Genomic DNA, 25,926 nt, shown 5'->3' on the forward strand with positions numbered 1-25,926 from the left:
ACACTGTGTCCTAAACAACACTTTGACAAACACTATAAATAAACAAACAAACTATACTGTTGCTTACAATATCCAGCTTTTATGCCCACATTAACCCACGGTTTGCCCATTTTTATTAGTTTGGGCCATTAGGTGGCGCTTCAGCACCCCTATAAGCCAGAACTATTGCTTTAGAGTGCAGCCAGGTGGGAGACGGCCTGTGAGGAGGGTACACAGCTTGTAGGTGCTGTTTGATTATTTACCTACTCATTGACTGCACGTGGCCATGCTGATTCTAATGGCCATTTCCCACACAGTTCCCATCCCTCCCTGCCCTCCTCTGGGGTTCTCTTTGAGCACCCTCTATCAATCGGATACATCAAACGTTAGCCTGTCAGAGTTATTTCTAAGCAGTGTGTTGAGAGTCAATGGGCCTCATCATGTGTTGTGCGTTATCCCGGCGTTGCCACCAACCGGTCCGATGCTATTAGCGCCGGATTAAGGGTTGGGTGGTAATGGGTATTTCCCATTCCCCATTGGGTCCAAAAATGGGCGTTAAGTAGGCATATTTACCCCCAGCTTTTAGCTGGGGTTAAATGCTGCCAGACTCGTGATTGGGGGGGACTCGTAAATGTGGCGGTAATAGGGTTACCGCTGCATTTAAGGGCTACCGGCCAACTCGTGATGAGGTCCAACGTCTTAATTGTAGCTAAACATGTCTTAAGCAAGTGTGCTGTCCGCTACTTGATTATTATCTCTTCCTTATAATGAAGTCCTGTTGAAAACAAGCCGTGACAAAGCCAGCTGTGGCATTTGCCAAGCACTGCTATCATTTGTCCAGGTAATCACACCATGTGGCAGCTGTTGCGGTTATAGCCCGATAGCACCATATTATCAGTACCTAGAAAATTACTTTCACATACCTAAACAAAAGTCCAAACTGTTGGCTTTGCCAAGGCTTGTTTGCAGTTAGCCTGTGTGTGCTTCTTTTAAACTGTGTCCTTTTTCCTGTCTTAGTAGACGGATGTCATAACTCGGTTGCCTGCCTGTGATTTAGGTCCCCCACACTTTCACAAGTGCCATTATTTTGAAAAAGAAAAAGCAGGTAAAGTTTCATTTTTAGTTGTGGCTATTAGGTGTATGTCAAAACGATTGCATTCAGTGCTGCTAGCAGGGAGGAAGTACACAGTTTGTGGCTGTTGATACTTACCCACTCTACTTGCCTACTCTTTCACCAACCATGGCCCTGCTAATCCTCAGGGCCGTCCCCACCCACTACTCCTCAACCCATTTAAAGCACATCCTTCTGGGATCTCTTTAAGATAGCTTTTTTAAGCAGTAACATGAAACGTTGGCCTGCCAGTGTTATTTCTAAGCCGTGTTCTGCGAGTTAATGGCTTAATTGCAGCTGTAAATTCACTAATTGTGTATTAAAAATTTCCTAAACCTGTGTGCCTTCAGCCACTTGATGTACAGCTATTCCCTGCACTGAAGTCCTGTTATAAACAAGCATTGACAAAACCTACAGTTTGAGCTTTTACATAGTTACTAGGCCTTTGCCAGGCACTGCTATCATGTGCCCAGGAAATTACATCATTTTATGGCCAGGTAGCAATTATGGCAGCACCATTCAAATAGCACAGCGAGTAGAGCGCTCACTTTGGTTTCCTTGTAGAGCCTGCTGATGCAGGTTCGAATCCAGGCAGGGCCAAACTTAGCCTTTCATCCTTCCAAGGTCAATAAATGAGCACCACACACTGTGGGTAACAATAAGCAGCGCTCAGATACCTGAGGGTTCATAGCGCTATATAAATGCTTAATTATTAGATTAGTAATCAATGCCTGTACAAAAGCCAAAACTGTTGGCTTCGGCAATACTTGTTCATGTTTGCCTTCATTTTAAGGGAACTTTTTTGACTGGAATATTTGTCATGAATGATCTGTCTACCCTCCAATTAGCCCTGCAGCCCAATGGATCTTCGCTCATCCGCCTCCAACTCCCTCAGGGTCAGTCGCTTCTCCAAGCAACGAGTTGGTGGTAGATCTCTTTCTTCTGCTGGGGCCTCCCTCTGGAACAGCCTCCCTGCCTCTCTGAAACTTGAGGAGAACCCTCTCCAGTTCTGGAAGCACCTCAAGACCTTCCTCTTTGCTTCTGCTTTCTCTCTTCCTCTCCCCTGCTGATCTCCTGGCTGAAACTGAAACTGCACTGGTCACCTGGCTACCCTCTGATCTTGGTCCAGGTCCCCTCCCTGCCAGTTGCACACCTGCACTGCCCCATGGCAATCCTTGCACTCGGGAACTGTATCTGTATCCTAACAGCCTCCTTACAGCACTTGACACCTGATTTCTGCACTTACCTTTGCACTTGCCACCAGCTGGCTGCACTTTTTATTAATTGTCTTTATTTATATTACTGTTATCCTATGTACTGCACTTCCCCTCCCCATACCCCATGCACTCCCCCCGCCGTGCACTTGCGCGATCTCAATGTCACCTGGCCTAGTAAGATCGTTGTCTCTGTCTTCCCTCTGTTCCCCCTCCCTTGCCTCGTCGCACCTTGAAACACTTGTGTATAGACGCGTTAAAATGCCATATCATATCAATTAAATGTTCGCTTTTAAATATCCTACTGAATGTAGGAGTTTAGAGTTAAATAATCTGGCTCAATTATTTTATTTTAATAACATTTATAGAATTCCTACTTTCAATGAAGTTTAAACTGAAAATTCTCTTTTTTTCTATGAGAAAAAACTATACAGTCTGTTTGCTCTTTTTTTTAAATCCATTTCGCTCTTGACTACCATCTGATGAAGTCTATGGGACCATCTCTGCATATTATTTCCAGTTAGTCCAATACAAGGTATTGGAACTTGCATTTTGTGTGATTCAATACAGGCAAATAACAGAATTTAGGCTGCATATTGTGGCAAGCAGAGGCGCTGTCTTCTACCACAAGAAAAACACTATGTGATCTATTCAAGTGGCGGGGGATGGCGGCCGTCCGTTGCTATTTTTAATGCACAGCCTAACATGGTCTCAAGCTTTATCCACATCATCGGGTATCTTGTAACTCCAAATTCGCAAACTGGGACGCTGTGTGTGGCAGTTACTGGGTGCCAGCAGGGAAGGCGTTTCGTATGCGACCAGTGATGTCACTAATGATGTCATTTTTGAGTTCCTCGGTGTGGTTGCGCAGTTTTGTTCACTTTAAGCATCCCATTAAAGGGCTTTCATGAGATAACCTCACAAAACAAAGCTTTCTTGCTGCGCTAATTATCTGATAGGTTGTTGGTGTAAAAATGTAATTGTCCTTTGCGGCTCCTTTTTGTCATGTTCAATGAATTAGCTCATTTGAGTCCGAATCCTGCATCAGGTCACCAGATAAACTCCATCTCACTGTGATATAACGTTTTCAGTCCTGAGGTTTCCCTTAACAAACACATGCACTGTGGGAGTTGTAGTTTTTGGTAATTTAAAGTCTCAGAACCATGAATGAGGGATTTACCTGGTCACCACACGCCTGTGGGACTTTAAAAATGCAGGCCTGGTACCATCTTCTTAACATATTATTTTCAGTTCGTCCAATCAAAGTTATTAGAATAATGTTTTTTTTTTTTTAGTTTAAGTTGAATCCTTGGGTCACCTTGACGGTAGTTCTTTTCACTGAATGTTAGTGTTTTATCCTAATGTATATATGGTTGCACTTCCAATCGCAACCGAGTTTTTTTTTCTCTAATTTACATCTTAGATAGGGAAGGTTGTGAGGCCACTATGCAAACACAGAGGTCCCGTTTTGAAAGAACACTTGGTTCTGAAGTGCACCTTTTTCTGAGTAACCCCTTTTCTGACAGATAAGGGAAGCGGAGTGCAGAAACACAAACACACTCACTGTGAATGGTGCAGAGGCCGAGGGAAGCTGTGCAGTCCCGGAGAGGCGAGGGTTTCCCCCGCGTTCACCTTTTCCTGGGTCAGTGGCATGAGTGGAGGCCACGTGGTGCCAATCGGGAGCCCCATTCCATCCCTGGAGAACGGCCAGTGTCTCCTGCACCTGGAAGCTGGCACAACTCTTAGAAGTCTTCTGGGCAGTGGTGGTCAGGGAGCAGGAACTCGCATTTACAGAACTCCAGTGCTAGCAAAGGGAATGTGTATGGTTGTTCTATCACAATTTCATTGGGCCACATAACATAATGAGGAACAGATGCCGGCAGCACCTGCACAACCAGCTTAACATGTCATGTGAACGACCTTAGCAGGTGACGTCTCTGACTTAAGCTGCTCTGGTCACCTGGCTACCCTCTGATTTCGCGCCCAGGTCCCGGCCCGGCCAGTTGCACACATGCACTGCCCCCCGCCAACTCTTGCACTTGGGTCTGTATCTGTAACACTACAGTCCCCTGACCTGCACTTTTGGAACACCTGCTGTCTGCACCTACCCTTGCACCTGCCACCTGCTGGCCGTACTTCTTGTTATTGTTTTGATCCCATGTACAGCACTGTCCCCTACCCTTTCCCATGGCACTTTTCCCCTTCCGCCCGCCCCTGCACTTGCGCGATCTCAATGTCACTTGGCCTAGTAGGATCGTTGTCTCTGTCCTCCCACTGTTCCCCTTCCTTGCCTCGTCGCGCCTTGAAACAGTGGCGTATAGGTGCGTTATATATGCCATATCCTATCATATCATGCCTGACCTGACGGTGGTTACAAATGAAATGATCCTTACACATTTTATCCTTGTACGGAAGTTTGCTCACGGGCCGATTCATTGGATGCAACGGTAACACAGGTATATACTCAAAGAGCTGACAATGCTTGCCAGACTGATCAGAGCCTTGCCAGGGTTAATCAATATTGCCAGATACATTTAACTGAAATCCCTGTCTTCGGAACCGTGAATATAGACACTGCGAAAATTGTTGAATTTCAGGCAGAGCCAACTGGTCCAGTTCTCAGTCCAGTGGTAGAACATCCCCATAGTGGTATTCCATCTTTCCCGAAACCTGTTGGATCGCTGGTCATTTCAAATTCCATCTCGTGTGTTTCACCACTGAAGGATATTGGTATTCGAAAACCCCCAATGCCAAAGGTTACTGATATGAATTTAAGGTGGTTTTCCATGGACCCACGAAATATCATAATTACCAATGCGAAGAAACTTCGGTCCGTGAGTCAAGGGAGGTGCTCAGGAACAACGTTTTGGCATGGCTGCATCAAAGAGTGGGGCAAAATTATATTAGAACGCAGGACCTGAGGTTTCTGCGGAGGGTGCAAATGAACAACTTGTGCGCTAAGAGACATACAGATTGTATAGGTATACAGTACGGCCAAAGTACTCTACCTCGGTTCCTGAGCCTATGTAAGAACCTGGGCAATATGTTATTTCAGGCCAAAGTAGTCTACCATGGTTCCTGAGCCTATGTAAGAACCTGAGCAATATGTTATTTCAGGCCAAAGTAGTCTACCACGGTTCCTGAGCCTATGTTAGAACCTGGGCAATATGTTATCTCAGGCCAAAGTAGTCTACCACGGTTCCTGAGCCTATGTAAGAACCTGGGCAATATGTTATTTCAGGCCAAAGTAGTCTACCACGGTTCATGAGCCTATGTAAGAACCTGGGCAATATGTTATTTCAGACCAAAGTAGTCTACCACGGTTCATGAGCCTATGTAAGAACCTGGGCAATATGTTATTTCAGGCCAAAGTAGTCTACCACGGTTCCTGAGCCTATGTAAGAACCTGGGCAATATGTTATTTCAGGCCAAAGTAGTCTACCACGGTTCCTGAGCCTATGTTAGAACCTGGGCAATATGTTATTTCAGGCCAAAGTAGTCTACCACGGTTCCTGAGCCTATGTAAGAACCTGGGCAATATGTTTTCTCAGGCCAAAGTAGTCTACCACGGTTCCTGAGCCTATGTAAGAACCTGGGCAATATGTAATTTCATGCCAAAGTAGTCTACCACGGTTCCTGAGCCTATGTAAGAACCTGGGCAATATGTTATCTCAGGCCAAAGTAGTCTACCACGGTTCCTGAGCCTATGTAAGAACCTGGGCAATATGTTATTTCAGGCCAAAGTAGTCTACCACGGTTCCTGAGCCTATGTAAGAACCTGGGCAATATGTTATCTCAGGCCAAAGTAGTCTACCACGGTTCATGAGCCTATGTAAGAACCTGGGCAATATGTTATCTCAGGCCAAAGTACTCTACCACGGTTCCTGAGCCTATGTAAGAACCTGGGCAATATGTTATCTCATAGTGACTTGAGAATTATCCAAAATTGATATATCTGGTGCACCCGTGGGAATTGCTTTTGCCTGTGGCTCCATTTCGTTTTATTGCTTTTTGTTTTATGTTTGTTTTTATTTCTGTTAATTTTGTGGTCGTACTTTTTATGTTGCACACTGAGGCCCAAGGGCGTGCTGCGCTTTATAAGAAATGAATCAAATCAAATATACATCTGGCACTTGTCATGGTAACACACATGTCCTGTAACTGGGTTGCCTGTGAGGTGACTATTGCCCGGTAACTGTGGTTGTCCGGAGACGGGCTCCTGCTCTTCAACTGTTGGGATGAGGCACTAAGCGCGTAGCCGCTGGTGTTCCTACGCATTTGCCTGTGCGGCTGTCCTCCTCCTCCACACGTGTGCCAGAGTACACCTGAGAAGATGCTATATAAAGGAAGTGGCTGGCTGTCACCCATCCTTCGCACTCTTCCCTGAAAGCGCCGTTTTGATTTTATTTCTCCCCTCCACTGGTAAAACCAAGCGAACACCCCAGTTTACAGGGTTTCTGCCACCCCTATTTTCCTTTCTCCACACATGGTCTGAAATGCTTTTTTATTCATTGTCACTCAGTCTGCCCTCAGTTCATACTGATATCCAGTACTTTTCCTGGGTGCTTCACTCATCCCTATGCACATGGCTGGACCAAATGGCATTTTTCCTGTCATTATATGTCATGATATTCCCTCCCAACTAGAGGACAGAAAATATGAGGGATTCCCTTGCACTACCTCGCCCCTTCCCTCCCAAACCGCTCATGCTTCCCTGTCTTGTCACACGTACTCCCAGTCATTGGTCCAGTCCACTGTCAGTCATGCAGTCACTATGAAACAGATCCTGCCTACTTCCCTTGAGATACCATGCTGCCACCTACTGGCAGACCAGTGCCACTGCAGTGCCGAGTCTCCCAACCAATGAATAATCAGCATGACATCACACCAGGAACTAATCATCCAAATGCCAACCACTCAGAACCCAAGCAGCTTCTTCCTATCTACTGGCCAGGGGTGGAGGGATGGCTCAGGAGCAACACGCTTGTCTTGAAAACAAAATTATGTGGTTCCATCGTTAGAGGCTGCAACTCGATATGAAGCTGTATATATAAACCCAATTCTTTTATTTTTTATTGCTCTGTTAAATAGGAACACCAGCATTCTGAGTCTCATAAAATGACATGGGTGTTAAGTTGCAAGCAATGCTTGCAAAAGGCCACAAAAGAGAGTGGAGTTCACTAGGTATTCTTTATTTAATTCCATTTAATTTGGGGGTATTTATTGAACTCAAAGATACCTTGAGGAAACAGTAGGGCTGTCTGCATATATTAGGTCATTGCAAGGGGTAAACGACCTTACAACATAGCAGTTATTTCTGGCATGTCATTTAGTGCAGCAGGGAACAGTTAACCTTCTCCACTGGTGGGGGCCATGTAACAGTCCCGAAAAGTGGGTGTGCCGGGGTGAAAGCAGAGGATGGGCTGTAACAAGGTGGTCTTCAGGGGGGTTAGTGGGCTAAGCGGTTTTGTGGCGCTAGTGCCTCTTACACGGTGTAAAGACAGCATTCCTCGAAGAGAAGGTTCTTGAATTATTTTCTGAATCCCCCCTTACCGCACTCCATGCCACAATGGGATGCTTTCTAAACCAGACCCCCTGCATAGAAGCAGTGTGTTTACGGAGAGTGCATAGGATCTCGTCTCTCTGGGTGGCGAGCGCACACCTTTGCATATGTCTGTTTCTAGCAGTCTTCGCTGCTGGATACTCCATTAAAGGCCCATGGTTTCATCAGCCTTCTTTGCTAGTGCGGCCTTCTTTTAGCCCAAGCAATGTGCTTGCTAAATTTCATGAAGATTGCTTTGAATTAACACCACAGCACCCAGTGAATAACTCTGCACTAATGCTAGGAATTAAACGATTGGTTGCTTGGCGACCATCGGGCTCCTTGAACCTGCATTAGGAGATTAAATAAAGGATCAGCGAATAGTATGGCCTTGAAAAAGTAGCTCCGATTTTGCCACCATATTTTTCTCTCAACAATCAAACCCTACACTTCAGTCACTTTCCACTTCTTCCCTTAATAGAGTAAACCTTCAGCCCTGTCCTGGTAACTACAATCCCCACGGCTACAGCCTTCCAGCATAAATGCTCCGAGGACTATCAAACATGCTCTTCACACCTGCATGCCTGCTCTCCACACATCATCCACTCTCGGCACTACTCCACGATGGTCTGCACAGCCATGCCACCGTATCAGCTGTACACCTTCAGTCATTCCCTGAACACCCTCTGGTATGTGCTGCTCTCCTCCTAGCAGGTGTTGCCCTTCGTCTTGTAGGCACGGCATGTCCTCTGAGAGGTGCTACACTTCCTCTAAGAGGTGCGGCACTCTTGAGCAGGTGCGGGACTCTTGAGCAGGTGCGGCACTCTTGAGCTGGTGCAGCACTCTTGAGCGGGTGCGGCACTCTTGAGCAGGTGCAGCACTCTTGAGCAGGTGTGGCACTCTTGTGCAGGTGCTGCACTTCCTCTAGCATGTGCTGGATTCCCTGAACCAGGCAGTGTATTCTCCCAGATTCACCCTGAAAGCGAACAGACAGGGGAGCAGAGGGAAAAAACATACCTGCACTACAGACTGGGGAAGAGGAGAGGGAGAAAGACCTGCATATGTAGAAAATGTGAGACTCAACACAGTTCATTGTGGCGGGAGAAGGGATACACCGATTGCAGGAAAGAGATCTTTAAAGGTCGCAGAGAATGGAGGGCATACAAATAACCATCTATGCTTCTGCTCTTGGCCAGTGTCTGTGTGTAGCTGGAGGTTGCAGTATACTTGGCACACAGAAGTGTGCACGTATTCTGGCCAAGGCCCCGGCCAATGCCTGATGAACACCTGACAAACGCCTTGCCCTGCCTTCAGCAGGTAACGGTTCTAGCAGGCCACCGCACATAGCATCTGTTCATAATAAGGTTTGAGGCATCTCTCAGCCTGCTAACCAGCATCCTAAGGAAGGGGAAATGGGGGACTGCTGGCCTCAAAGTTCAAGATGCCCTTCCATTGAACATTACGTTCTTGGCTCCCAAAAGCCTTGCCAGGTTATAGTAAGGTGTGTTTCCACACAGACCCATTCCCTCATCTGGCAGCTCGCAGATGCTTGTTTTGTGCCTCATGTGGCATAATATATCGACTTGCGACAGAGAGGGAGTGGGGTGGCATTGGGAGCAAGAGAAATGGGACCTGTCTGCAAATGGCCAGGGGTAGGAATGCAGAGTTGCAGCTTGTTTTGCCTTGTAATGCCTACTTCCACTTTCCTCCGGCAAACCAACTTCCTTCCAAGATCACCTGCCACCTTACACTACACACACAACCCCCCACAGACAGCCGCCACGCCGAGTCGTTAGCACATCAACACGAACTGAGCTGCAACTTTACCTCTGTTGCTCTCTCCCACATCAACAGCTAACCAGTCCCAAAGCGATGTGGTCTATCAGATCTTGAGCTTTTCCCGATGGTTAACATGCTTCCAAGTTTCTCCGCCAAACCCATAGAAAGTAGATTGACACTCAGGATCCGATGGCTTTGACCTGCATCCATCAACACTGCAGGTTTTGCATCTGCCTTTCCCACTGTCCCAACAATTAACCCACCAACCTTTTTCCTTACAGAGCCAAAGAGCCCCCAATAGTGGCAGACGGGCACTATACAAGACCACTGACATTACATTACCTGCATATGCACAGCAAGGTGTGTCATATGTCCAAAAAAAAGAAAGGAGGCAGTGACTACTAGAATACTCCCAATTTTAATCCTACTCTGTAATGAGGCCTAATTAAAACATTTGGCGGCACCTTGGGGGTAATTTTACTGCAAGTGCTAATGCCATGAAGACAACCAAGAGCGTTAGCACTTACATGCTGTTGGGACCCTGCATGCAGTTTTACACTTATACAAATAAAAGGGAAGAGTAAAACACATGTGAAATTGCTTTTACTCTTCATTTTTACATTCTGTTTTGTAAATAGTGTAAATGCTGCCGGAAAATGGTGCTTCGCAGATGGCATTTACAATGGATTCCTTTGGAATCCACCTTTAAGCAGATTCCAAAATGGAGGCGGAATCCATTCGTTTTACTCCGACATGACAATCACATGCAGGAATAAAATTAACTGCATTGATGAAGATGCCACATGAAAGCATGGCAGAAACATTAATTCCGCTTTGTGCTCCTTCTCCTCATTCACAGGGGTTGAAAATGAGCCAGAGGACTAAAGTAAGGCCTAAACGCGCTATGTATTGCTTTTACACAGAGCTTTTACACCTTGGTTTACCCCTCTGCTCATTATGCCATTACCTCTCATGTTTGTTTAGTTTGATTCCATTAGCACCTGGGGAGAAGGCACCATCTATTCAGGAGCGTTTAAACGTGGGCTGAATATCATGAATCCTGTGTAACCAGTACCATCCTCCACAAGTGCCTGTTCCCCACTGTGCCATGCTGCTCTGGTGGCTTACCCACCAACCCACTTCTTTCTAAATCCCCCCACACTCATTTTCCTTCTCTGCTGGCCTCCCACTTGCTACGTCTTTGGGCTCCACCACCTGTAATCATAGAAATGGAAGACGGGCTCTGTGCAGACGCCATCTTTCATTTACTTGACTCCACTGCGATCTGCAGAAACACATTGGGTGACATTTATGTTTGTATTATTTGCAATTAGATCCTTGGGGCTCAGTCGTGGGGTGCTCAAAGCAATAACACCCACCACGTCAGAGCACTGAGCCCCGAGACCCAGGCCATTACCAGCTGATGCAACCCATCACCCTCCACGAGGGTTAGGGCTTAATTTCATGGTGCTGGGGGTGTAGGTAGAAGTGCAGAACAGGGCTGTAGAGGATTTTTACATTCATAAAGGTTCAATGAAATGTTGCTTTTAAGCAGATAACCTGCCAATGACATCTCGGAACCATTGGTACTAACATAAATCCATGTGAATACAGTGTTTACTGTAAACGATCACCCCCAATATGATGGACCCATAGATAGTTCTAATAGATTTCTTTAATCATGCTACCTATTGTGAAGGCTGCGCTGTGGTACTGCTCAGTCATTTGCAAGGAAACACTGCCTTCATTTCAGCCTGAAAGAAGCTATGAAAACCTTATTCACTTGAAAAGAAATCACGCGCATGGGGAGTTTAATATCTTGGCAGTGTGGCTGCTCAACACGCATGGTGCCCATGGTGCGGCTATGTCTGCAGCGCCCTCTTTCCCACCCGAAGTCATGCTCTTTAATAGCCCTAACCAGTTTTGTGAGAAGTAGCCTTTGGCTACTGTCTGCCGGCTGGCACTGACCTCAAAGGCCTGCGCCAGGGAGGAACCCCGCAGCCCCCTACGTCTCGCGCTGTTAATTGACTCCTTTCCACAGAGTTATAAATGGTCCCTCAGTGTCACCGCACAACCCTCTTTTCAAAGTGCCATACCAAGAAAACGCACCCGAGAGACAAGACTTGGGATGAATGGGGGTTTTATTCCTTGCTCTGGGGGGTGGTGGTTGACAGAACAAAGAGTTCACACTGGAAAAAAAAAGTGTTTATAGCACATCCGTAGCTGCAGTGTGGGCTGGACAACTGCACAGATAAGAAGAACACAAGGCAGAAGTCAATGAAATAAGGGACACACATCAACAAAATCACTTGACAATAAAATTCCTTCTCACAGATGTCACTGGGCCGCGGCCGTGAAGTCCTACGCATCTGACCAGTGTACTGTACAATTTGTTTTTATGCAGGCAACCACTGGGTTTGAAATGCATGTGTTTGGCTTGGGATCAAAGCTAAAAGGGGGAGGGGATGCTGCCAGTGGTGTACCCACAATTTCCCTGCGGGGGTGGGCCCGCACTGTATACACGCGCAGGGTCTCAGTGGGGCATACAATTGTCTCGGGCACTGATGAAAAAGTGTCTCACAGTTGTAAACGGCAATTAATTCCTTTTGTGATAGACTGTTTGAGTAGTACCCAACTGGAGGGGGGTGGGGGGTAGAGGGGTGTTTGGATCAAATGTGATGCGAATTGTGCATTTTAAAGAATATTTATTCAGTAACACTGGTCAAAACTACTAGCATTTTGTGTTTGCGTTTCAGCGTTGCCCTATAGGCCAGTCCGGGCCTGTACACGCGGACCTAGGGCAGGAGCCTGCAGCTATTATACTGAAGTGTTTTCCTTTGCCCACCTTTGTGACCAGACTAACCTTTGAGCATGTACAGGCTATATTCATTCAATTCTAAGAAACAACTGTTACTATTTCTCAACTTAATTCATCAATTATTATTTTTTGTAGGATATTTTAGCACAAATGTATAGAGGGGGAGACGCCCTGCAAACCCTCTACCTTTATTATTGCCTTAAGCCACCCCCACATACATTTGCAGTAAAATTCAGTGCAGCGGAAGAAATGATACCTCGATGGGAAAATGTGTGATAGAAGTTTGCGTGGAATGTCGCGCAAAGTGCTCGACTGCACGGAAAGACGTGACGGACCCGCACAGAGTTCCGGAAATACATGCAAAGTCCGATCCATAAATCGGGAAGAGGAGTTTAGCGTGCTGAAAAGTGCGCAAAGTCACCATTCAGCACGCAAAAAATTCCATGAATCAGGCCATTTGCTCTGTGGCATCTAGGTTGGCTCTATAAATGAATCACACAAATGCAGAGGAACACGCTAAGGTAAATGTGTTCTTTTCTGCCACACAGCAGTACTCTGCATGCAAAATAAGTGCAACATGTAAAACTTCTGAGAGGTTCTCCCTACTGATTTATGTGGTCAAGTGCATCTTCTATCATTTTATTTTATTCACAGAAACCTACCCTCTGCTGGTATTTTCTCATAACTATTTACCAAGAACTATACCAGGGAGCGATTCAGCACAAAGAATGAGAGGAGATACTTTGTCTATTTAATATTTTCAAATTTTGTATACGATTACTTAACATCTTTATTACTGTGCACAATTGAAAATTATAACCTTTAAAGTGTACACATTCTGATTTTAAAACCTGATGGATGCATTGCTTTTGAAAACACCTTTGATCTCCTAGAAGAAGGACCATTTTTTGAAAATACTATTTGATAAGATGTCGATATTTTGTCATTCAGAATACCAATGTTGCTTTCTACATCCAGAAGTGACATGCACTGAAAGTTCCTGTTAGGATAACTTCATGAGGACACAGGCACTCCTGCTATGAGGCGAGGGGGGAGGGCATATACGACAAAGCATCCGTGATGCACACACACATTGTAATCATACTTCTTGACCTTCAACACTCTGCACTGTGGTGCTCTGAGGGCATTCCCGCTAACAGCGCATTGAGACTATAATAATGGTAAAAGGCGCTATATAAGTGACAAGTACAACACAATGAAGTGATGAATCACAACATGACTAGTGGATGCAATGGCAGAACAACAGTGATGAAGGAAAGTGGTGGCAGCCCAGGTTTGTCACGGGCCTGGCACAACAGAGCAGACTGGCGTGCCACTGTATCATTGCATCGGGGCCAGTTTGTGCACATATCATGGTGAGGGGGTTTGACAGCACTTTGTAGTGCATTGCTGCACTTGTGCAACCATGATGTGATGGCAGTGTGACCGCATAGTGGTGAGATTTCAGTACCACAATGGTGCTTCCATAATAAGACTGTTGCACACCAGTGCAGCTTTCATGGTGGTTTACAATACTCAGGCTTTCATAAAAATATGCTTAATGAAAGCTCACAAATCATGTTCTATGTGTCTGGGTATTGATAGTATTTGTACTTTTGCAGTGGTGTGCAGTTAATACTTACATGACTACAAGTTATCAGAAGTCAATATGATGCAAGCCTAAAATCCAGGACTGCTTGATCACTTCACACTTGTCATGGGAAAACATGATGGCTGTGAAGTGCCTCTGTCTCTGTGTCTTGGGGACGCTGAAACTAACAGATGTTACAGATCCTGTCCAATCAGTTGTGCTACTTTCAAGACTTAGACACACCCAACTGCATGTATGATAAAGTGACATGCTTGTGCCATTTTGACAGTCATGGAGCTAATTTGTATTTCTTACATATGTGACATTTGCAGTTCCAACTAAAACGTTTACTACATTTGTGTGCGTCAAATAGGCAACTATACACCCCATCACCTGTCAGGGACCTAAATCCACTTGAGTTCTGACCAAAATGGCAGGATTCACCCGAGGGCAGTGGAGGTAGGCTTTTCCCAGCATTCCATATCCTATTTGCCACTACATCCAAAATTGGGATTAAACTTTAATATATGAGTGGAAGGATAAAGGGAAATAAATATGCATTGACAAAGGCAGATGAATTGTCTTTTAACATATAGTCTATTTTTCTAATGCCAAGGCTAAACTGAACTGCCCTTACTAACTAAAGCAACTGACACTACTATTATCCAATCAATATTGCTCACTTGAGCTACTTTCGAAAGATGCTTAGGTGACTAGTACCTTTTGGAATGAAAACAAATGGTCTGCAGGTTGCCCGCTGAGCTCTCTGACCAGTGCACAACCCACCAAGCTATATTACCAGCTATATGCTTTCATGAGTATGGTTTGTATAATGTACTTCATGCAGCCAGGATGCACTACTGCACAATGTGTGTCATGTGTTTAGTGTAGATAGAAGCTCTGCCTGTAAACCTGCACTATTTGTGTCAGATGCTTAGTGTTCGGAGATAGACTGTAAACACTGCACTCTTTGTATCACGTAATTATTGCCATTCGAAACAAAGACTGGCAAAATGCACTTATGAATCGTGTGCTTATTACAGTTGGGTAGACTAGTGCCTCTGTACTATATGTGCCATGTGGATAGTAAAGCAGAGGGCAATACTATAAACACTGAACTATTTGTGCCATGTGGATAGTGTAGGCAGAGGCACAGACTATAAACACTGAACTATTTGTGCCATGTGGATAGTGTAGGCAGAGGCATAGGCTATAAACACTGAACTATTTGTGCCATGTGGATAGTGTAGGCAGAGGCACAGGCTATAAACACTAAACTATTTGTGTCATGAGGTTACTGTGGCAGATGCACAGACTGAAAACACAGTATTCAATCAAGTGTGAGTGTAGTCAGGCAGGCTGTAATGACTGCACTGTGTGTATCCTGCACTACGAGTAGACGAACACAGCTAAAACACTGCACCCTTTGTACATTTGCTTGATGTAGGCTTGCACGTACAGTGTAAACACTTCCCCAGTAGAATGAGCTTAGTAGTGTAGATGGGTGCAAAGAGTATACACCTTGCCATAGCTATCTAATGTGCCACCTATAGGCAGGGGCAGAGGACTAGTTTAGGCATATAAGCATCTCATATGTATCCACGAGGTGGATGCTAGTCCTGTGGAGCCCTCGTGCTGAACTGCAGCCTGTTAATAAAAGTGGGGCACCTCTGCATTTTGGAAGGAATTCGACGATCCACACAGGGAGAGTGCGTTCACCTGGGCTTTTTGATTTCTGTTTATTTAAAAAGAATGACTGATGGGAGATCAACCTCCGGAATATATGTGCAGCCATTCCCGCACATATTTTCTGCGCTCACCGCACAGCAGAAAAATAGTCATGTACTCTGGGAGGACACCGTTTACCAGCGCTGCCCTCCGCTGTCATTTGTATCTGACACCTGACAGATGTGGGTACATCAAAAGCCTCTGGCTGTGGGCAACCTGATTAGCATTTCAAGGCCCCATGGATTTGCATATCCATTGTTGCACCTTGCTGGCGGTGGAAAATACTGAAGAATATTAATTAGCCAGCCTCAGGGAGGCCAGGGTGCAGGAAGTGACAATGGAGACCAGAGACCAACACCTCTTTGTAGTACAGTGTGTGAACTTACTAACACCCCTCCTTGGTATGAAAGGGCAGTGAATGTCCTGTCTGGAACCATTCCTTTCAGAGCAGGGAACTATGTCAATTGTAAGAGATGAATGTCTGCCTGCAACCCCCTACTTCAAAGGATGCCCATGTTGGGAACAAGCACCCCATAGGGCTCAGTTAATTAGGCAGACACTTTGATGTACAGTGGACAGGAAGATGGGTAGGACTTAGAAGTATATGTTGTCATCCTTCCCCTGTCTGTTGCCAAGCTCTTTGATTCTGACCTAAAGCATCACTGAATATTGTTGGTGGCACCCAGGATTGATACATTAAGGTGGGCTTAGCCTGCATCAATCACTGGGGCCCCTTTGGCTTTAAAAGAGGGCTGAGACCCTCACTGATGAGATCAACTAAAGACTTTGCAAGGAGTAAGAAGAAGGACTCATTTGGATTCGAGCTGTAGGTACAGTCTACCTTAAATCTTACTCCAGTGAAGGTAGGCCAGTAGCAGGATCCCGCCCCTAAGCATCTCGCAGGGAACAGAGGGAGATACTAAATCCAGAGGACCCTCTAGCAGCTCCAGAACCGGTACCCAACCAGCACACAGGGTGCCCTGCTAGGTTCTGACAGCAGGCTTCCTAGGTGGGAAGTGCCGGTGACTCTCTGGACAAAGTACAAGGCAGTTGCCTGCTAACACCCTCCTGAGATTTGGCCCATCCGCCTTGAAAGGACACAAGCCCTGAGAAGAAGCTAGGCGGAGTTCCACTGAAGCATCATCCAGCATCCATCTTTTTAAGGACAATTTCGAGAAAGTAGAGTGTCCAAACCACATCCAAATGCACCGCTGACTGTAGTCACGCCGCTGTCACCAGAACCATCTGAGACGCCTCGACCAGCATTCCAGATCTGCCAACCAGCACAGATAATGATTCTTGCCCCAAGCCACCGCGCCGGACAGTCTGCAGATGCCCGTCCAGCCTCACTTGCCAGAGTGCCTGCCGCTGTCTCCTCAACTAACTCAACGTGCCCTCGAACTGCCTCAACGCTATCGAGCACCAAAAACTTCTTCAGCACCAGGTACAGTGTGGTTCTGCCCCACTGGTCCTTCTCTGAAGGCCCCTAGAGACAGTTACAACCCTTTGCCCCTTTGGTGTTGATACCAAATAATCTTGAACAGTAGGACTGATTGGTGTACTAACTACCCTCATGTCAGTATCTAGAGTGCATCTCTTTCCTTTGCGAAACTGCTGTCCTCTGTGTTCTTTTACAGTGTGTACCTCCGTAGTCCAGACTATGTATGTTGAGTCCCCCCACTGGTCCCATTGTATTGCTTGTGGGGTATCCGTGGTCAGTGTTGCTAAGGGTTGGAGTACCGAAAGATACAGCGCCAATGCGTTTGCGTTGGACTCTTCCAACCCAGAAATGAGTGTTGGACTCTTCCAATCTAGAAAAGGTATGTTCTGCATATTGTACATATCTGCCCGCAACCGATTCTTGGTGAAACCCCCTTCATAAGGGGCTGCGTGAAGGATGTGGTGGGTTATCGTGGGGAATGGGCCTTCTTGACTCCACACCTGTGTGGAAGTTGTCCACAGAGAGCCCCATTCTGAGATCCCTGCTCTAAAATAAAAATAAAAGTGGTAGAAGGCACTTTTCTTGTCTGCTCCACGTTCTGCATCTATAGAACTATAAGCAGTTTGTATGTCAGTGGAGAAAAGGAGGAAGCCTCGTTCCATCACGAAATGACACTTTTCTTATTTTACACAGAGCTCTCAAAATGGCGCAGAGTTCTTTCGCACGGAGCTTATGCTCGTCAGTATCCACCACTGCCTGAGCTCCACCTCGCTCGAGGCAGATCACATGCTAGCCCCCAAAAAGCCCCTATGGGGGCAGCTTACCACGTCTGTGTTTGTTAAACACATTTAAGCGACTAACTGGCAAAGCCCGGCACTTCCTATATGGCATGCATTATTCTAAAGTTCAGATTGCACCTCTTTTTTTTACATTAAGTATTATGGTTTATAACAAACCTTAATACATCCTGTTCTCAATCGTCCACATTAATTATAATTAATACAATAGTAAAGCAAGCAGAACATGTAGATTATCCCTCCCTTCCAAATTAGCCCAAATAGAATCCCTTAACAACAAAATCAACATACAATACAGTTTCATGTCAGACACTACTTAAAACAAATATTGTTTCCCTATAATTATTACGTTTGCATGAAATGATATGCAGTGATCTAAAACCCATCAAAAAACGTCTTCAAGCATTTGATATACGCCCTTCATTTATTTATTTATGCATTTTTAGCAGCACACAAAACCCTGAGGCATCTAGGCGCTAGTTACAGTGAAGTACAATGCGGACGAAACAATGATCACCCAAAAACACTGGAGTGCTAGGGGGACATTAATAAAGCGCACCCGTGCAGTAATAAGCTGTGTGTTGCACGGCTTGGCGTTGAGAAGTGGCAGGCCTTGGTGAGCATGTGCACAGGCCCCAGTTCCTTGACTCGTGTGTAGTAAAGTGCCTTCCCTCCTGTGTGAATTCCCGGGATACCGGGTGTATTGGTGCACGACGCTCATTCCCTCAGCCTCTGCGCACATACCTTCGAGTTGAGTGGCAGGTTAATATGCTTGAGGGAGGGCGGACGGACGGCCTCGAAGGCTCCTGGTTGGCTGAGCTCTGCCTGGATTGGTGCCGCCCCCTCGCGTGGGCGGGTCCCGGCGCTTTCCACAGCGGGGCAGAGCGCAGCCACCTGCTCAGTGACAAGAGCTGCCGATGCCGGCACAGCTCGCAAAGATCCCCGGCAATACTCGAGTATTTATTAACCCCTTCCACGCCGCCACCTTTTTGAGTCTGGATTTGTGGCTATCCGTCCAGCCCACCCCTGCTCCTCCAGGACTGTTTATGAGTAGTTCACGCCGGGGCAGAGAAGCAACCGACGCCGTCTCCAGGTAAGAATGAATGAATCATTAATTGCTGGATAGAGTAACGTGCAGCTCCGCGAAACCGCCTCTAAGTGCTTACTTACCGCGCTGGGGCCTCAAACTGGGCGCTTTAGAGAGAGGGTTAACGTAATTCAGAATAAATACAGCATATGAGCAAATACAGAGTTGAAGAATAAACCGAGTCTAGTAGGTATGGCCATGGGCTGAATACGCAGAAACGGAAGACTTAGGATCACACAATGTAATCAGATGGAGGAGCTGGGATCTGAAATCACATGTCATGGTCCCAAGCTGGGAACGTGGCCTGCCTTCCCAGTCTCCTTCCTGCACAGATGCTCTGTCTCTTTAAACAGTTTGCAGTGCTCCAGTGACAATCTGTGCCCTTTCACAGTGGCATAGCTGCCAAGGAGCCCCGTGCCATGGATGGCAAATTCAGCAAGTCCTGGCCTTTTACTTTACGTTTGGGACTTGTCTTTGTTCTAACTATGAGTGTGCCGCTAAAAGATCCTGCAGGCCAAGAGAACACCCAGGGCTCGCCGGTGGTGCTGCGCCGGGCCAGCGCCGGCCAAGTGCAGCAGCACTTGGGCCTCGCCCTCATGGGGCCCCGCACAGTGGTCCTGAACTGGGCGGCCTGTGGCTTTTTAATAACCCCCCCACCATGCCCCTTTCTCCTATCCAGCACACCCTTTAGTTGACACTGATGGGCTCATTACCTTAGCAACAAGGTGTTCGCTTGAAATAAAGCGCCCCCTTTTAAAGGTTTCCCATGATGTCTGACCTGTAAAACAAGGGTTGCTTTATATGAATGGGCAAATGCTCTTTAAAATCCTGTACAACAGCCTGCTGGAAGTTTGTGACAAAAGTAACCTTTATCCAAGTAGTGGTCTAAAAAAATACTTTTTTCAAATTTGTAATATTTTGCATTGTGGGAAATAAAGCAGCAACACTATTCTTTTGCTATAAACATGTGTCTAAGGATTCACTTATTGAAATGTTTCGATATGAGATATGCCTATTTTATAAGTAAACTATCTGAACTCTTAAGTTTCTCAGGGCCACATTTGAGAAGGCCATAAAGTTCCTGTTTTTTTTTCCGTTTGGATTCTGGGACCTGTAGTTTTTTATCTCCCATTTGAAATTTAGGAAACCTTTAAGTCCCAGAATTCCAGAGAAAATCAGGACTGGGTGTCATTCTCGTGCAGAACCATGGCAAACATGAGACCTCTGCTCTACCAGATTTTATTGTAGGCCTTGAAATCCATACGTTAAATATGTGTGCCAAGTGGAGTTTGGAAGGTATGTGTTCAGGTGGTTAAGCTGTGCATCTGCTTAACCATAGTGTGTGATCCTGGGAAAATAACGCAATTCCTTGTAGTATAGAGGACCGGCCTCAGCAGAGCCATCATTAACGTTGTTCTCATTTTACTGGCCTGGCCCATGCAGATACTGTCTAATAGAGAAAGAGTGAAACCTTTTGCTATGCCCGGTTATGCTATGGAATTGCATCTTGCATAACACATAGTCTACCATAAAAAGCAAATGTCTATGTGTGTGTGCCGGGATAAAGGGACAGGTAGGTGACATGAAAGTACCTTTATACTCATTGTGCCATAAATCAATATGCGTTCAGGAATGATATCCTTTGAGTTAATGTGCTTACTGCTGAGAGCTATGTTTAAACTGTTGGCCACTGGTTCCAATCCCCTCAAGTTTCATCCTTCCGAGTTCAGGTTGGAGTGATGTTACTTCCTGTGATATCATATGCAAATTGGGGGGCCCGCACTTGGCCCAACAGTTTCTATGACCGTCCACGGTGCCACGAACAACATGGGGTCACTTAGCAGATATGCAATGGTACGGTTTCTGAGTGAAATGGGACAGCAGCCCCGCCACCTCCACCCTTCCCCGCCCCCACTACACCGGCCCGGTCCCTCTACCCTTCCCCACCCCCTCTACACCGGCCTGCGGATGCTGTTGCAGTGAGAGTAATAGTGAAGTGTGTTGCTGGTATCTCTTTAAAGCAGTGTAAGGCTTGAAGACACCCGATGTGCCCCTTTTAAGAGTTGGGGAATACCAGGCAGTGCTGTCTGATAACGGCCCCGTCACTGGCATCAAGTGTTTACAATTTTGCACTCTCTATGTGCTGTAATAACCCGTGTTGTTATTGTCAATCGATTCTGAATGGTACTGTATTAAGTGGAAGCACAACCAATACTGCAGTTCCCAGAATGCATTATGTTGGTGAATGAAATCCCAGGAATGGTAAACAGGTGTTGCTGTGGCCTGGAGGTACCTGTCAGCCCTCATAAGTTACTTAGTACTGCCTGTTGCTTTACTATGGTGTGGGTGGAGATTGAAAGCCAGGGCTTGGGGGCACGAGGGGGGATGCATTTCATTTTGCTCCCCTTCCTTGTGAAGCTTGGTATTGCACATTGTGGGAGGAGGTTTTTTAGTTGGACAGAGCTGTGGGCACATAAGATGCGGCGCTCATAAATACTTGGTGGGAGGCACTGGCAATATACCATTTCTCTTTCCCAAATGCCCACTCTTTGGAAGTATGGGCCTTTGATTGGGCTTTGCCTCAATTCAAGTCTGGTCATGACACCAAACTGCTTGCACATGGGAGTGGGGGGCACAAAGAAAGTAACAGGGTGACAATCACTTGATCTCCGTGAAAGTGTGCCCTCAATGAATACCAACAGGGTCATTTGATCTGCTCTCCTCACACCATCTCACTCAAAGATCCATCTCCTGGATCTTGTGAGCGACAACGGCCATCCTGCCTTTACTGTGCTACAGAGTATGGACTCATCATATCCGCTGACCCCAGTGTTCCTGAAAAGCCCTCATTTTTCCCATCGCCCTGTAGTGCTCTTCTTTAGTCACCGGGCTAGGGAAGTGAGCGAGTGAATGAGTGTGGCCATTTATATAGCCAAGAGTGCGGCGTGAACTAGGGAGGTGAGTGAGTGAATGGGTGTGGCCATTTATATAGTGAAGAGTGCGGCGTGAACTAGGGAGGTGAGTGAGTGAATGGGTGTGGCCATTTATATAGTGAAGAGTGCTGCGTGAACAAGGGAAGTGAGCGAGTGAATGGGTGTGGCCAGTTATATAGCGAAGAGTGCTGCGTGAACTATGGAGGTGAGCGAGTGAATGGGTGTGGCCATTTATATAGCGAAGAGTGCGCGTGAACTAGGGAGGTGAGTGAGTGAATGGGTGTGGCCATTTATATAGTGAAGAGTGCTGCGTAAACTAGGGAAGTGAGCGAGTGAATGGGTGTGGCCATTTATATAGCGAAGAGTGCGGCGTGAACTAGGGAGGTGAGTGAGTGAATGGGTGTGGCCATTTATATAGCGAAGAGTGCGGCGTGAACTATGGAGGTGAGTGAGTGAATGGGTGTGGCCATTTATATAGTGAAGAGTGCGGCGTGAACTAGGGAGGTGAGTGAGTGAATGAGTGTGGCCATTTATATAGTGAAGAGTGCGGTGTGAACTAGGGAGGTGAGCGAGTGAATGGGTGTGCCCATTTATATAGTGAAGAGTGCTGCGTGAACTAGGGAAGTGAGCGAGTGAATGGGTGTGGCCATTTATATAGTGAAGAGTGCGGCGTGAATTAGGGAGGTGAGCGAGTGAATGGGTGTGGCCATTTATATAGTGAAGAGTGCTGCGTGAACTAGGGAGGTGAGTGAGTGAATGGGTGTGGCCATTTATATAGTGAAGAGTGCGGCGTGAACTAGGGAGGTGAGCGAGTGAATGGGTGTGGCCATTTATATAGTGAAGAGTGCGGCGTGAACTAGGGAGGTGAGCGAGTGAATGGGTGTGGCCATTTATATAGTGAAGAGTGCTGCGTGAACTAGGGAAGTGAGCGAGTGAATGGGTGTGGCCATTTATATAGTGAAGAGTGCGGCGTGAACTAGGGAGGTGAGTGAGTGAATGGGTGTGGCCATTTATATAGTGAAGAGTGCGGCGTGAACTATGGAGGTGAGTGAGTGAATGGGTGTGGCCATTTATATAGTGAAGAGTGCGGCGTGAACTATGGAGGTGAGTGAGTGAATGGGTGTGGCCATTTATATAGTGAAGAGTGCGGCGTGAACTAGGGAGGTGAGTGAGTGAATGGGTGTGGCCATTTATATAGTGAAGAGTGCTGCGTGAACTAGGGAAGTGAGCGAGTGAATGGGTGTGGCCATTTATATAGTGAAGAGTGCGGCGTGAATTAGGGAGGTGAGCGAGTGAATGGGTGTGGCCATTTATATAGTGAAGAGTGCTGCGTGAACTAGGGAGGTGAGTGAGTGAATGGGTGTGGCCATTTATATAGTGAAGAGTGCGGCGTGAACTAGGGAGGTGAGCGAGTGAATGGGTGTGGCCATTTATATAGTGAAGAGTGCGGTGTGAACTAGGGAGGTGAGCGAGTGAATGGGTGTGGCCATTTATATAGTGAAGAGTGCGGTGTGAACTAGGGAAGTGAGCGAGTGAATGGGTGTGGCCATTTATATAGTGAAGAGTGCGGCGTGAACTAGGGAGGTGAGTGAGTGAATGGGTGTGGCCATTTATATAGTGAAGAGTGCGGCGTGAACTAGGGAGGTGAGTGAGTGAATGGGTGTGGCCATTTATATAGTGAAGAGTGCGGCGTGAACTAGGGAGGTGAGTGAGTGAATGGGTGTGGCCATTTATATAGCGAAGAGTGCGGCGTGAACTATGGAGGTGAGTGAGTGAATGGGTGTGGCCATTTATATAGCGAAGAGTGCTGCATGGTTGAGTGAATTGCGCCCCCGGTGCTGGAGATGACCCGCCGGTGTTGGGAGACCCCTTCTCGCCATGCTCCTGAACTTCTAACTCACTGGGAGACCCTGTTTCCTTTCACCGCCGCCACACAATTTCCTTTCTGAGCTCACCCTTCCCATGCACCCACCTCTATTACTCCTCCTCCCACTCTTTCTCCTCTCGCCCATGGTTATTTGTAACCTTCTAAGATGGAATGAAGCACTTTACAAGAAACGTAGGTGTATAGACACATTTCTTGAGATTAAACTGAGGTAGTTCAGGAGCCTTCACATATAGTCTGCCAAAAAAAGAAGCTGTACGCAGTGGTAGAAGTGTGCAGAAAAAGGTAGTGGAACACTGTTCCCAGCCGTTCCCGCTCACTTCGATCACTGGGTATACGGCCGCACTGTTTCTCTCTCTGATTCTGTTCTACTGCTTCGTGTTGTATGGTCTTGTACGTGTTTTATGTGCACTCTGAGGCCTATGAGTAGTAAAGTGAAGTGAACTGTCTGCTTGCTATTAAGAGACTGTCTTCCCGTTGTCCTGGCAAGCAGCGAGGCACATGCTCGCTGCATGCGCAAGGGTGAACCTGCAGTGCTCTGTCTGCTTATGCAGGGCCAAGGGGAACCCACTTGCTTTCAAAGGGCTAGGGAATACTCCCCATGCTGGCCAATCCTCCATCAGCCGGGAGGCTGGCCTACAAGGAGACAAGTCATTTCTCAAAAAGAAGGAGGCCTCTATTATTATAATAATAATAATTGTTATTATTATTATTATTATTATTCTGGTATTTATTGAGCACAGACCTAAATCCGGGAGGCAACGGAACACTTTACAAGTCATATGGCAAGAACACAGTGAGGGAAGCAGATCACAAGGGCTCAATAAGAGGGCGAGGGCGGCCAATTTGGCCGCAAGCTATCTACCAGCAACCAGGGACGGAAACAGGAGGGGAGCAGATCACCCAGTCTCAGGTCAGGTGGGGACTGGAGGGTTAACTCGTGCATAGGTGCTATGGAGGAGCCATTCCCTGGAAGGGGGGGGGTCTTGAGTTCCTTCTAAAAAGCTGGCAGGGCTGGGGACGAATCAAAACAGTGCATGGCCACGCTGCAATGGCGCGGTGAGCGCAAAACGTCTTGAAATAGACTTGTGTTCCTGGCATTAGATGAAACGGCCTATCCTTGAAGTGTGTGTGACTTCAAAGTTATGCGTTAAAAACACGCACTGGCAAAGCCAATAGGTATGGGTTTGTGGCTTTGTAGATGTAGATATTCTTTGACCTTTGGTGCAGGTCGGGTATTAGACAAAAGAACAATCCACATAAATAACCATAACAAGGTAATGCAGCACACAAACGAAAAACGTAGACCCCTCCATTGTCTCCTACAAAATGGCTACTGTTGTTCCAAAGTGTTCACCAGGGTAACTTGTTCTGCATCATGGAGCAGCTGATTGGCACATGGTCCTCGCTCTAATGAGTATTTTCAATAGCTGTGGCACAGAGGTAAAAAAACGTTCTCTAGCTGGTCATAACAAGCGTTGGCAATGCCATCAGTTTTGGATGTTGTGTTGGCATGGGAAAGGTATTTGCCAGGCACTGCCATAGTGACATTGACTGGCTATTCATGTTATCAGCTGCAAAATGGTGCAGGTCCCTTGGCATACAATAGCAGTGCCTGCAAATGCCTAATATTTATGCAAAATCCAAAACTGTCGGCTTTGCCAATGCTTGTTTTTAGAAGGAATTCAGTGAAGGACACACATTTTGCTTATAAATTGAGTGCTTGAAGGAAAACCTAGTTAAGATTTTTTATATTACACCAGTAACGCGCTTACAGCTCCAATTAATGAACTCTGAGAAGACAGCTTTGAAAAAACAGTGCCAGGTACTTTGAGCACAGCGTTTGATGGTAAGGCTTGATGAAAGATAGCTCAAAGAGATCTCAGGAGGTATATGTTTTGTGCAGGGAGGGGCAGGATTGGGTGGGAATAGCCATAGGGATTAGCATGGCCATGGGCAGTCAATCGGTGGGCAAATAACCAAACAACACTCACAAGCTTTGTGTCCCTCCTCATTTTCTG

The 25,926-nt window shown here is 46.4% G+C and overlaps 1 protein-coding gene across 3 annotated transcripts in view; it reads left to right on the forward strand.

The window, feature by feature from the left end:
- The window catches only part of STARD8 (StAR related lipid transfer domain containing 8), a 648,599-nt gene that overhangs the window by 270,256 nt on the left and 352,417 nt on the right, over window positions 1–25,926 (forward strand). Inside the window, exon 1 of one of the 3 annotated variants that reach the window (XM_069612523.1) lies at window positions 18,893–19,093. The exons of the other annotated variants lie outside the window; for them this stretch is intronic. The gene's annotated coding sequence lies outside the window, so the exon portion shown is untranslated. Of the gene's footprint in view, window positions 1–18,892; window positions 19,094–25,926 lie in introns of those variants that run through there. 3 annotated transcript variants of the gene reach the window in all.

The sequence above is a fragment of the Ambystoma mexicanum genome, chromosome 5p, assembly GCF_040938575.1.
Source record: "Ambystoma mexicanum isolate Mex_15411 chromosome 5p, UKY_AmexF1_1, whole genome shotgun sequence".
Classification (NCBI taxonomy): domain Eukaryota; kingdom Metazoa; phylum Chordata; class Amphibia; order Caudata; family Ambystomatidae; genus Ambystoma; species Ambystoma mexicanum.